This window comes from Colias philodice, chromosome 2 (assembly GCF_061535455.1).
Source record: "Colias philodice isolate Cphi_HAF_F1 chromosome 2, ilColPhil1 Martin Lab GWU primary, whole genome shotgun sequence".
NCBI classification, from domain to species: Eukaryota; Metazoa; Arthropoda; class Insecta; order Lepidoptera; family Pieridae; genus Colias; species Colias philodice.
The window spans coordinates 3,795,023-3,809,055 of record NC_143087.1 but is presented as its reverse complement, the minus strand read 5'-3'; the positions used below and the strand labels follow the sequence as shown (position 1 = coordinate 3,809,055).

The window sequence follows — 14,033 nt, the reverse complement described above, 5'->3', positions numbered from 1 at the left end:
TATGAAATATAATATTATATTACGGGTACGTACTTTATTTAATTTATTATTTATAAAAAAATATTTAAGTATACCCTAGGTATTAACAGAAGTGGTAGCATGAAATGTATATGCGTGTTCAACAATCGGAACTTATTACGTGTGAAAATGTCGGCTTGACACTAAACCGCAATTTTTCGTGAACGTCGCGACACCAGCCGCAGATTTTATTTATGTTTGGCGCCAAATAATAATAGTCCTGTCGCTGAAAAAACCTGAGTGTTGCCAAAAACTTTGCCGTGAATGTGACGCAGTATTCATTTTTTGTGAGGCAAAATGCAAATTTAGTTACTGCGCATTGTGTTTTAGTAATAAACTTTATCATATAGCGATGGATTTATGATAATCAGTTTTATTATGCCACTTTATATACACCTGTCTCTACTAAAAGAAAACACCGCCAAGCGCGCAGAATTTTTATATATTTGAAAATAAAGTATGAGGGTAAAATGTAACCGGAAACAAACTTCAAAGGTCATGAATGTGGGAAGACAAAATGGGTACTAGGGAATCCGAATAATCTTCTTTGGTTAATGGAAGTTACATCAGCGTAGTGCCAAACGAGAGAGCGTGGGTGAACTGCTTTGGAACAGACTAAACGGGTGGGACGGGATGCACAAACATTGAACTTCAAAATGTTACTGACGTGTGCGGTAGGCACCGTTAAATCATAAACAAGCGGCTTTTCTACGTAAGCACGAGCTAAATTAGTGAACGGTGGAATACGTTTGAATCTAGTCAGTCATTTCAAACCAAATAATATTTACATCCTAAAAAATTATCTGCGATTAAAATTTACTCCAAACAAATACTAGAAAAAGTTTATTAGTATTCGACCAAGTTATCCAACGCCATAAAGATGCATACTTCGAAGCCGACATAATTTTAAATTACACATAATATAGTTAACGATAACTTTCTCTCTGTTAATTGATTAAATACATAAATTGTTACAATATCTAATATCCTATCGATTCAAGGCGGCTGGAAAATTCGAAGGTCAAGACCTACGTAACAAATCCCTCCGTAGATTTACTCCCATGTCCTCAAGGATATACTTCAAGGTCTTGGAATATTACGGAATCGACACTGGCAGTGATTGGAGGACGCACTTGCCTTGAGAATGGATTGTTCCATAGAATAAACATTTGTGATTTATATTTGTTTTATGATTTGAAACATTGAAATGGTAATTTAAATTTTATAATGGACTATTTCAAATTAAGGGGTTTTGTTTATCGCGTATATAGCCTCGACTGCGAAATATACTATAAATTTACGGTAACGATAAAAAAGAAAATAATATTAATAAATATACTTAAGCAATTCGTTGAGATTGATCCTATTTAATGAGTGCGTAAGCATTTGACGACTGTCAATCCAATATCGATCAATAATCGATCGTCTGATTCCAGTCCCTCAAAGCTCTACATAAAATGTAAATCATACTTTAATGAGAAATATTATAGATAATTAAAATAAATTAAAACTTATTTTGACGCACTTGTAACTATCTAATTCGACATTCCTAATATACATTTCTAAAAAAGTTTCACGTTTAAATATACACATAATTATTGGAAATTTTTTCTTTTAAAAATTTATTGTATGAAAGAAAAAAGCTCCAAATAACGTGACATATGATAACAACGGGTCACCATGAAATTTGACTTTGATTGCAAAGCATTAAATTTGGTAGTTTAGGTCGTAATTAGACGGAAAAAAAATATATGGCATGAAAAACTTTGCTTTTGTGCTTAGAAGACTGATTGAACGAAATTTTTAAAAATCTCGGATTTTAATTTTTGATTGAAAATAAAACTATTGAAATAAAAATGTTTATTATTTTTATTAAGTTTTACTATCAAATTAGCTCACAGAAAAGTGGGAAATAACTTAAAAGTGCACACTTTTAATTTTTCTTTTATGTTCATAGCTACTTTCTCTCAATAAACCCCAAATATAGTCGCCCATCATGTTTTCATTGTATTGGCCTTGATAGCGTTGTTCAAAATTCATGATGTCCTGATGGAAGCGTTCTCCTTGCTCTTCGGAATAGGCTCCCATATTGTTTTTAAATTTATCCAAATGAGCATGCAGCATATGTACTTTTAATGACATCCTGCAGCCCATGGCCTTAAAATTTGTAATTTGTAATTTGCCTTACCTTCCAAACACCTTTTACAATAACTACAAGCAACATGTGGAGCCCATGGCTTATCTTGATTCCGTACAGGACAGTCAAAATATGCTTCATAGGCTTCACAGAGAACGTGAGATGTCTTTAGTTCATATTTCACGTCTCGAACTTTAATAAATTGACCACATATAAAACAAAATGCATCAGCATCGTATTTGCACTTTCGTGACGACATTTTAGTTATTCTGGGCTTGTAAATAACACCTGATGGTTGTTTATCACTCGGGTGCCATCTAGCGGCACATTGTAAACGTTTATACCCCACTCTCACCGCGTGGTCTTTTTAAAATATTAAAATCAATTAAAATTTATGAAAAAATTGAAAAATGAGTATTATTATTATAACTATCACAAAAGCAAACTTTATACCGAAAAAAGGTATTTTCTTTTCGTTTTTGTGCATAACTAACTGGAAAATAATAGTATAAACTTTAGGACAAAGAACGAAAATTTTTTTGTCGAGTCGTGATAATCAAACGCCACTCATACATATCTGCCTTAAAGTAAATGACCCCTAGTTTACTTGATCGAGCTTATTGAACTCTAAATGCACTCATATATTTTTAGTTTGTTTGCGTTTCTTTTATAAAAGGATTTGCAAGCTTGTTGATATAGGATTACCAGTTAAATTCATCCAAAGATACTATTACATACAGACATAACTGTACAACAAAATTTTATTATCATTGTTTTCTGTTGGATGTTCATGCTTCGTGTAGATAAAATGATTAATGTAAGTTCACTATACGATTTAAATCCTTGATCTAATAATGTAATTTTGATTGTTCTTGACCTATTATTTTCGAGGGAACGTAAATAGCAAGGTGCGCTTTGTCATAGTTTACAAAACTTTTGTAAACATATTGAACAATGGAAGGTCCTGCTTTGAAATATATTTACCTATTTACAGTTGTAGTTACTTGGTCAAAAGTATTATTGGAAATTATGCTATGTGGGTATGTCTTACGTAAGCAGCTGCGTTTTTTCCCTATCATGAAATTGTTAGGGCAATTTAAATAAATCTCTTGAAGTTTTAACGGTAGATTTAAGAAGTTTTTAACCTGAATTAATTATTGTAAAAAATATAACCATTCACAAACACAAAATTATATCAATTTCATATAACTATTGTCATTATCAGATATGAAATAAACGTTGTATGAATTTATATCAATTTCTTTACAGTAAATTTTATTTTTTACTTTACACAGTGGTAACAATATAGATGTATTACTGTACTTGTATTTTACCACTGATTTAGCTTGTCCTTCACCTATTTACTAAGATATTAAACCTATTTCTCTAGATCAATGTATAATTTGCAATGTTTTGTCTAGACTAGAGTAGATAATTTTTGAAACAAAAAAAAATCGCAGTCGGATGAAACCCATTAGAAAAGGAGGGGAATATGTTAAAAATGTAAGGAAAAATAAATTACGGTCAATCCGAGTTCGGGAAGCGGGAGGGGGGAGCTTTTAAGAGAAAAAAATGGTTTCTCTCGATTTCCGACAAAACTACAAGTCTTATAGAAAAAAGTTCAATGGCAAAGTTGTAGGTAATTAAAAGTTCTACAACTTTTGTATTCACAATTTTTTCACATAACCTAAAAATTTAGATGAAAAATTCAAAAAACCAAGTTTTTGGTCTTTTATTTCTATCTACTTCAAAATTTATTTTTTTTCTACGAAATTTGGTGGAAACTTACTTTATTATGTCCCAAATACACTGTAATTTATTTGATTGAAAATATTTATTTTTTCGCCTTATTTTGAATTAATACCAAAAAAACAACCTAATTTTCAATCGAAAAGTCACCCGTCAAAATATCAGCTTTTTTCAAAAACTTGGGGTGCCTTTTATTCATTGAAATCTCTACTTTCATATGGTGTACAAAAAAAAACACCACCATAGTAAATGTTCTCAGGAAATGCATACAAACAGTCTGAAAGTTAGCTTTTACTAAATCAGGCACACTCCTCGAACTACCTGAAATGTTTTTATCGACATCATTTTGCTTTTGAATATGCTGTAAAATATTAAACTTAGAACAGATAATTATTTTTCTTTTGAAATATTACCGAAAAGCCGATACAAGAGAAGATATAGAGTTCAAGAATTGTGCCTGATTTAGTAAAAGCTAATTTTCAGACTGTTTGTATGCATTTCCTGAGAACATTTACTATGGTGGTGTTTATTTTTTTTACACCATATGAAAGTAGAGATTTCAATGAATAAAAGGCACCCCAAGTTTTTGAAAAAAGCTGATATTTTGACGGGTGACTTTTCGATTGAAAATTAGGTTGTTTTTTTGGTATTAATTCAAAATAAGGCGAAAAAATAAATATTTTCAATCAAATAAATTACAGTGTATTTGGGACATAATAAAGTAAGTTTCCACCAAATTTCGTAGAAAAAAAATAAATTTTGAAGTAGATAGAAATAAAAGACCAAAAACTTGGTTTTTTGAATTTTTCACCTAAATTTTTAGGTTATGTGAAAAAATTGTGAATACAAAAGTTGTAGAACTTTTAATTACCTACAACTTTGCCATTGAACTTTTTTCAATAGGACTTGTAGTTTTGTCGGAAATCGAGAGAAACCATTTTTTTCTCTTAAAAGCTCCCCCTCCCGCTTCCCGAACTCGGATTGACCGTAATTTATTTTTCCTTACATTTTTATCATATTCCCCTCCTTCTCTAATGGGTTTCATCCGACTGCGATTTTTTTTATCTTTTCATTATTTTCAAAGGCTTCTACCCCAGTCTAGTCGTCAAATGTTGACATATAAAGTATAAACATCTGCCATAGTTTACTTCAATGGTTTGCGAATCGTTTAATCTTACTTTTGATTGATATATGCAAAAACATTTCGTACCTTCAAAGGTTTAGGATAAATAAAGAATGAAAAATTATTTATTAAAAAAGAATGATTAACCTTTGATTCCAATTTCTTACATTTTTATTGTGAAAAATTGAAAAAGTTTGCAAAGCTTTTTGCTCCGAGTGGCCATGTTATCCATGGTTTCAATAATATATGCCTTGCCAATAATATCGAAAGTTTTCGACGAGACTGCTATGATTAAAAGTTAATGAACTGTCAAGTACGGTATAGCAGGTGCCGCGGCCGGCTTGATAACATGGCTATCGATAATTGATTGGAAAACTCCGTTCATTGCGGCACTGAATTAATCCATACGTTTATTTTTTCAGGGCACTGTTTTTATTGGCAAAGTTCATAACCACTGAGATAAACAATCTATATTATTACAATATAAAATTAAAAAGTAATCTTCTATGCCTATATTTTTAATAGCTAAGTTCAGTTCCTGAGTCGGGATGGCTATAAATAATATGATCTGCAGATCTTATTAGTTAAATTAATAATTGAAAGTTTTTCTTGATAGTAGTCATTGAGAGTAAAGTATTATTGAAAGTAGTTTCGGAGTTCAGGCTCATTACTTGTGATTTTGTATGTGAAATATTGTTTCATTTTATTCTCTCAGTAACATAGTTCGCTTGTTAATAATACTAGTGCAGTATGCAAAAATTTTACACTCTATCACAGAAATAATCTCTTTACGCGAGCAACAGTAAACATGGTTTTCATCAGATCATTTGCTAGCGGAAATTGAATTTTGTGGATTCTTGATGGATGAAAATAACAAATAGCTGACGTATTTAAGCGGGAGCTTATTTCTTTCAAAAGAAATAAAAAAGGAAACCACTGATCTATGACTACAGTAATTACCGCTCTACTGTTATAGAAAAAGTTCCTAATCTACACTGCTCTGTCTAAGAAATTCTAGAAATTAAATGTATCTAATATCTGTGCAGAAAGAACAAAGCTGAGTGAAAATTGAAGACTTTAAAAATATTTAATTTCAAAGAATTTCAGTACTCTTACTACTCTTTGAAACAATACGCACACGGAACGTAATAACTCATAAAGGCAGATACCTCATCATATTGTTTTTAACCTATTTGAACTAGAACTCTCTGACTTCAAGTACCTACGAGCGGTCAAAAGAAAAACTAAGTAAAATACTATCATTATGATCACCTAGAAATTCTACATAGGTACATCAATTATGAGAAATTTCTGGATAACAGTGTAAGATTATAGACAGATAGACGTTTATTTATACAATCTAATAGATAATCCATTAATCATTGTATATTTTATGTCACGTCACGGAAGCTACTTAATATACGATCATTTCAATGCGAGATATGAAAGCAATAAACGAGACGTGGCTTGTTATACCTATAGGCTACATGGAACACTTCCGATGGATCGGTAATAAATCTAGTTAGCGATCGTAATACTCGCAAATGGCTCGCTCCGGGTGTACGTACGCGCTTTTATGCTGCTGGGGGCGTTTAGAGTTCCCGAGCCATCAAGCGATTGTTTGCATACTGTAACTGCGTCGTGAACCGACTGATGAACGTTCATCCGGCTATAAGCTCAGTGATAGAACCATTAATCAACCAAAGCAATAAAATCCTGATAAATCACAAATAAGCGAAGTTGTAATCTAATTTGAACTGTTGCGGTATAACTCTACCTCTTCAACGTAACTTACAAATTTCGATACTTATTAAATCATTAAATGTATTATTTTCTAATTTTTTTTTTGTGAAAATACATAAATAATATGCATATACATAAATAATGTGTTGTACATGTAATGTGCATTACATACAACAAAAAAGACTATATATGTCTATCTATTAGTTTGAATAGTTCTTAACAGTTCTCAGTTCGCCAAGAGTACAACAGAGTTAAGAGTCACATTGAGTGGGATGCAACTAACAAGATAAAATCTGGCGTAGGATGATCATTTTGAACTTTTGTATTTATACACTAAACTGTAAATAATTAAATTAATAACAACAACTGTTACGCTTTATTGTTTTAGTTTTCTACTGAGTACCAACAATTATGAATTATCATTATCAAAATCAAAAAAATAATATCACATTTCACTTCCACTGTAGAGAAAGACCCAGATAGAAGATAATAAAACCATATGTAACTAAATTATATAATACACTGCTTTTATCATATTAAATTACGTTAGACAATGAGATGCTTTTGCGGTCAAGCGTCTGCCCATTCGCGTAACGAGAAAAATGTAATACGTATGATATTTCGTAGCTTTTCTTTCATTTATTGATGAAGGGAATTATTTGAGATAGTTTATTCAAAAAATGGTAGACATGGTTGTTCTCTAAATAAATAAATCGTACGATCCGAAATTCCGATCGATAAAATATTGATCACTGTATCTTTATCTACATCGAGTTGCTTGGAAGAAATCGCTCACGAGCGATAAAGCCGCTCTTTGTACATCTCTACTATAAGCTATCTTAACTATGTAACTTTATCACTGTGTATATGTACAATAAAGAGTATTTCATTCATTCATTTCATTCATTATTGTAATTGAAATAATATAGAACTTTGCAAAGCTTAGATTATCTCAATCTTCATATGTTTCTGGTCTATATTAATAATTACATATATGTAAAATAAAACTACATATTTTAATATAATATAAATATACTACATTTAAAGGATTTGAGCGAAGTGTTTAATAAGCTCTGAAAGGAAGACAGATTTCAACAATTTGGTTAACGTGGGAGTTGATTATTATCATTGGATTAAACATAGCTCACGTTTTCCCGTCTTGAAACTTATGAATTAATAATAAAGCTAACATAGGTTAACATTCATCCATGATAAATTATTAATTAGTAGACATTAATTTAATAAGTATGAAAATCTAAATAATTTACAAAGATTGTATAACCTTATATTGCTGAAAAGCGTCGCGTAGATGCTTTTTATAATTAACTAGCGGTCCGCCCCGGCTTCGCCCGTGGTACATGTTTACGTTTTCTCTACATAAGAACCATCCTCGTACTTCAAGGAATATAATAAAAAAAGAATTATCGAAATCGGTTCAGCCGTTCTCGAGTTATGCGCTTACCAACACATTTTGCGATTCATTTATATATATATAAGATATCAATTAGAGACAGTGATTTTAATAGAAATTTGTTTTTATTTTTTTTAACAATTTTTGAGTAATACGATCCCTACAAAGGTATGAAATTCTTTGATATCATGTAAATTTCTATTCGTTTTCAGTAAGATTATCTTCGTTCGTTGGTTGGTTTATATTTTTTTAGTAGAATTTTACGTAATTGTAATGTTATCTTATGTTGCAATGTTATATAGGAAGTTCTTAAGATGGATGCAAAACGAATACCTAGTTCAAATAGTTTAAAGGATAACTTTGCCGACGATTAATTACACTGTATCCAGGCACGCAAATGAAGTTCCCTTCCGCTCAGCTCAGCTCATTTAATAAACTTTAAACACGGTAACCTAGTATAAAACTAATTAGTTCCTGTTTTAGCTTGGAACAAAAATAAAAGCGGGAAAAATGAATTTAGGTGCACGGTTCCATATTTATAGAGATTTATGCACAAACCTTTTACATATACCAATATTATATTCGCGTGTCATTTTAGTTTTCAACAACAGAATTGTATTAGATGTATAAACGTTTTATGGACAAGTTTGGAAGCTATGAATAAAAAACATGAAGCTAAAAATAAAACATGAAACATGAAGCTATGAAAAAAAATATATATATCTTGCATAAAAACTAATATAATAATGTAAAAAATATGATACCTACAACACACTCAGCACCATACGGGGAAAAACCTCAAAAGCCTTGGTAGCATTATTTACGTTAAATGAAAATTTTAATTACTTATTCCGGGAAAAACTCCTTTTAGTGAGCAAAAGTTTGGACTTTGGTAAATATAAATGTTATATAATGTTGGAAAATTGGAAAATTACTCTCCGTGTTAATTTGTTATGAGAACGTCAGCGTATATTTGGACAAAATTTTCCGCCACACACGGAAATCGATGTGCTTTCCAGATGTCCATGATTCGTTTATATGACAAATAAATTAAGATCGATTTGCAAATATCCCCAACGTAATTATGCATTTCATTGAGCAGTTCTGGCCACGTTGCTAACGAATAAATACCTAGACTTGTCTCTTATGATTAATTTCCAACTATGCATTTTATGACGTCAATTAATATGAAACGAAATTTAATTATGCATGATATAATAATGAAAGTAAAATTATACAAAATATTTGCAATAGGTTGCTATAATTAAGTTTATTGATTTGTATATCTGAATGTTTGTATGTTACGCATATTACCTACATTAGAGTAAAAACTATTATACAAAGTTATAATAATAGACGTTCTGTTTTAGACAAACATTGTTTATGCTACTCGTTCAACTCGGGTGAGTCGTAGATCTATGTTGAGATAAGAAATTACACATTTTGGCATTTTTCTCATAATTTTTCTAATTTATAAAAATTTAAAATCTAAAAATAAGGTGTGCCATTTTTGCTTATTAATTAAAAATAGCTCTATATAATTGGTTTAACAGCTAATATTTCATTACACATTTTATTTATTTCAAATATAAAAGAAAATTAATAAAATTTTTCCTCATACAAGACTACATACATCCATTTCAGCCTGTCTGAATTGACCAGCAAGAGCTGTTAGACCAGTATTTACATAATATTTTAGTGAATGAAAACTCACCTGTATAATGTAAAGTTTATGTGACTGGAGCGTAAATAGCCTTAAAACGCACAAACAATTGAACAGCTTCAGCACAACACACGTATAGTTTGAATAAGCACTGAATATTGTTTATAAGCAACAAGTCTTGATGCAATAAGGGGATTGTTATAGCCGCAGAAAACACGCGCGCCTCAGCTTCGAATGTTTCGGAACGACTGGGCGGCGCGCAGCCGTGCATCCCTATATATACGTATCGTAGCTTGTTTCAGTCGCTTTCAAGAGATTTTCATACACAAAAATATCAGTGGAATCCGGAGCCTAATTTTCTCTGTCACTACCTTCTCCGACACAATGGGAGCGTTGATCTCTGATTTGCATGCATCGTGAGACAACTGACCAGATTCTTTCAATCTGACTGTTTGATGGCCGACTTTCTCATAATCCAGGCTCGCCTACAACGCCTTGTATGGCATGTTTCATTCAGAATTAGGGCTTTGGTCTAAAAACTTTGCTGTTCTAATAAATGGTTATGTTCTAATATGTTAACTTTATATATTTCTTGTAACATTTTCATCCCGTTCATATATTATGGCTTAAAACGAAGAGGTCTCATTTTATTAATTTTTATTTGCCTATTAACATTGGCATTCTTTTTAATTATAACTAAACTATTATAAGATATTACAGCTACTTAGTGTAAGTGAATATAATATCAGCCAATGTAAACATAACAAAGTCACAGAAAAAAGGTAAATGAATCCTTAAAATGAGAAAAGAGTGTATTCGAGGAAACTGTATTGAAAGAAATGAGAAATCATTGACCTGTGGGGTATATAAATTACATTTCTTTAATAATTAATATTAGGTAGCTTGTAAATAAATATGTAGAGATAATAGTAGAAAAAAAAATATGAAGATACTTTTATAGTTTTCTATACCTTATTTCAATATAAAATTCGCTATACACGTGATAATGCTCACTAAACTATCACATTTAAGAGATGTTCCTATTAATCAAATTGTATGTATATACTCCATAATGTCACAAAATATATCTTGGTATATTATTTACATAATTGTAGCTCTATAAAGGCCCTGATCCCTTGTATGGAAAGCTTAAGAGGGGGCATAAAGCAAAATAACCAATCTTCTATTAGATGATACGTGTAATATTCAAGACCAAATCTAAAAAATAAAATCCCGGACGAGCCCCCAAGATTGTAGGATCGGGGCCAAATGAAAAACACTTTGAACTTCTTGAGATTTATTTTCGGACCACAATCTTAATTTTTAGAAAACATCTTACAGAGAAACAGCCGTCTTCACCCACGATCCCAATGAAAAGAGAAAGATCATTCCTCATTCGCTCTCTACTTCACATTCACATTCACTCATTGATTTGCTCATAGTCCATCGTTCTTCCATTCTAATCATCGTTCAGAAAGTAATCTTACACGTTCAGAAACATCAATTAATCATACATCTCACCTCATCATCCCACATATATATCAAACTAGATGATATGTTCAACGATTCTGTTTAATCAAAAACATAAAATATTAAAATTGACTCGATAAAAAAAAATCACCAAGTTAGCTCTAATTTTCACACTTTTACGTTTTCTACTTGACATGGTAATACTTATTATGATTTTTTTTTTTCATAAACAATTATATATTAAAACATTTGCAAGATATTTGTCAGAGCATTTTGTGTAATTACTTTTAGTTTTGGTTTTATCTGCGATAAACCACTTTTGGCGTTTTTTTTTTCTCGAGATAAACGTTTGGTTTTGTCACGATATCTGTTGAAAAAAATTAAATTCTACAAAACTATGAAATAAAATACAAATATGAACTGCTCTTCAAAAATGCCGCCCTATGCTAGGGCGTAACGAGCTTGTTGCTAATTCATCTGTGTACTGAATTTGTTTGTTATAAACGAGTAAACAAATTAATAACGATTAAATAAATAAATGAATTGACTCTTGTAGGTACGATTTTTTATTATTTTATTCTTATAAAACATGTTTCTAAAATAAGGATTTCCATAAACCTGTTATGTTATGAATATGTACCAGTTCAGTCATATTATAGCAACATTCCATATTTAAAATATGTAATTATCATTACAACCTTAGCAATACGTTCATCGCTTAAAAATAACAACATAAACATTCATTGTTGCTACATTGTAGAGACATTAAATTAATTAAGCACGTTTAAGCAGATATTTCGAAAACAAGTGTCTTGTGTTCGCTCAAGTGATCTGGCAGGCTAATGAGAGGCAGGAGTGATTGGTCACGTGGCCACGTGCTAGTCTAGCCATTCGGAGAGATTATCATCTCGCTTACATAACTATTCCTCCACGTTGAATGTAACTGTGATCATGTTCAATGCCCATTTGTTAACTCTTATTGGCTTTTTGATATGTAATTTTTTGGATAAATTGCCCATACATTTTGCGTCACAGAAAATTAATCGGAGGAAAGTATCGTTAATTACATGGAGGTGTTGGTGACACACCCCCTCGTAATTATGAATTGAAATTAAAAAATGAATTAACGTTATTAATTATAGAATTTAAACATGTAGCTCTCGCTCATCTTTATTTTGGTTGTATTTTTCTCATTAACTAAATAAATTCTAAGGGTGGATGGTACCGATGTCTGAAAGACAACTTGAAACTATGAATACCTACCCTTTTTAATTTTTATAAAGACATATTTAAGAAGACTAGTTAAATATGCTGCATTAGAAATTCTGGGTAATACAATAAAGTTGATATTTAATACTTGAATCTTGAGTGATAGAGAGCATTTAGATGTGCAATGTTTTTCGCTTTCAAATCCATTATTATTCCTAGAATCTTGTGAATTATTTTATATTATTTGGAAACAAACTTGTGGTGCTCGGTTGTATACTTGGAGATATTTGCACCACGTGAGTTTGTATACTTGGAGATATTTGCACTGTTCCAAGGTTAACACATGTGTAAAATATAATGGTTAGGGAGCCAGGTGCAAATTTGGTTAACTATTTCCTCTCAAGAGATAATTCGTCAGACGCATGAGAGTATAGTATTATAAAGCCTCGTGAACGTCAGCTGGCGCTCGGTTGGGGGGGTGAGCGGTTGTAGCCTCCCACGCACATAGGAAAAAAAATACATTTCCTCTCAGCTAAAAATTTGTCAAATTGTAGCTAACCCAATATCTCAACGAAAAAAAATAGTCAGCTGGTTACAACATGGTGTATTATACGTCAGCTGGTGTCTCGAACATGAAAGTTAAATTTAAAGAAAAATTTATTTTCCGTTATTTCCTCTCAAACAAAAATTTACCTGATGATAGCTTATATGTAACTGTGGATAAATATATATGTCAGCTGGCTGTATCTTGGTGGAAAAACCGTCAGCTGATACGGGAGGCTACAACCGCTCTTCCCCCCAACCGAGCTCCAGCTGACGTTCACGAGGCTTCATAATACTATATACTTTGATGCATTTTACTAATTACCGCTTGAGAGGAACTTGGTCATAAAATCTGCTGCTGGCTCCCGGACCATAATACTGCATTACGCTCTACTTCGCTTAGCATGTTACAGATTTTATTAAGCATATAAAATATGATTTGTTTTTAAATGTTTTATTGTAGGTGTTTTTGATGATGATTAAAGAAGTATTTATTTTAATGTATCCGGTTTTAGAGCTTTATAATGTTTGATCTAATTATCAAAAGCAAACAATTATTACCTACTCGTTAAAATTGTGAGTTTTAGTGTGATATGGTTGAAATACATTGTAATAAAATTTAACAGTAAAATTAATTAATTTGATAAATAAGCCTTTATAAAATAAAACGTTAATAGAAACAGGGAAAGAAAGTTTAATCACAAAAGAGGATACATTTTTGATTTATATCAAGTCAAACTGTCTAAAAGTTATATTTTTTTTGTACAAATTCTAAATAGGATGTACAAAGTAGGAAAGCCGTTACAAAATTCTGGATAAATATAGTCTATTCTTATGTTCGGTAGCAACCATAAATACGGAAAACCTATTCGACATCAGCATGAATAGCCTAAATTCCTGCCCGCCCTGCTTTCTTTTTCATAATAGATTGTGTCGGTAACCGAGTCTGGCTAAATTAACGTAAAAG

General features: G+C 31.3%; 1 protein-coding gene across 1 annotated transcript in view; it reads right to left on the bottom strand.

The window, feature by feature from the left end:
* LOC149490282 (ras-related and estrogen-regulated growth inhibitor-like protein A) overlaps positions 1–10,088 on the bottom strand; it is a 28,259-nt gene extending 18,171 nt beyond the window's left edge. Inside the window, exon 1 of the mRNA XM_089702404.1 lies at positions 9,896–10,088. The gene's annotated coding sequence lies outside the window, so the exon portion shown is untranslated. The remainder of the gene's footprint in view (positions 1–9,895) is intronic.
* Positions 10,089–14,033: the final 3,945 nt, after the last annotated feature.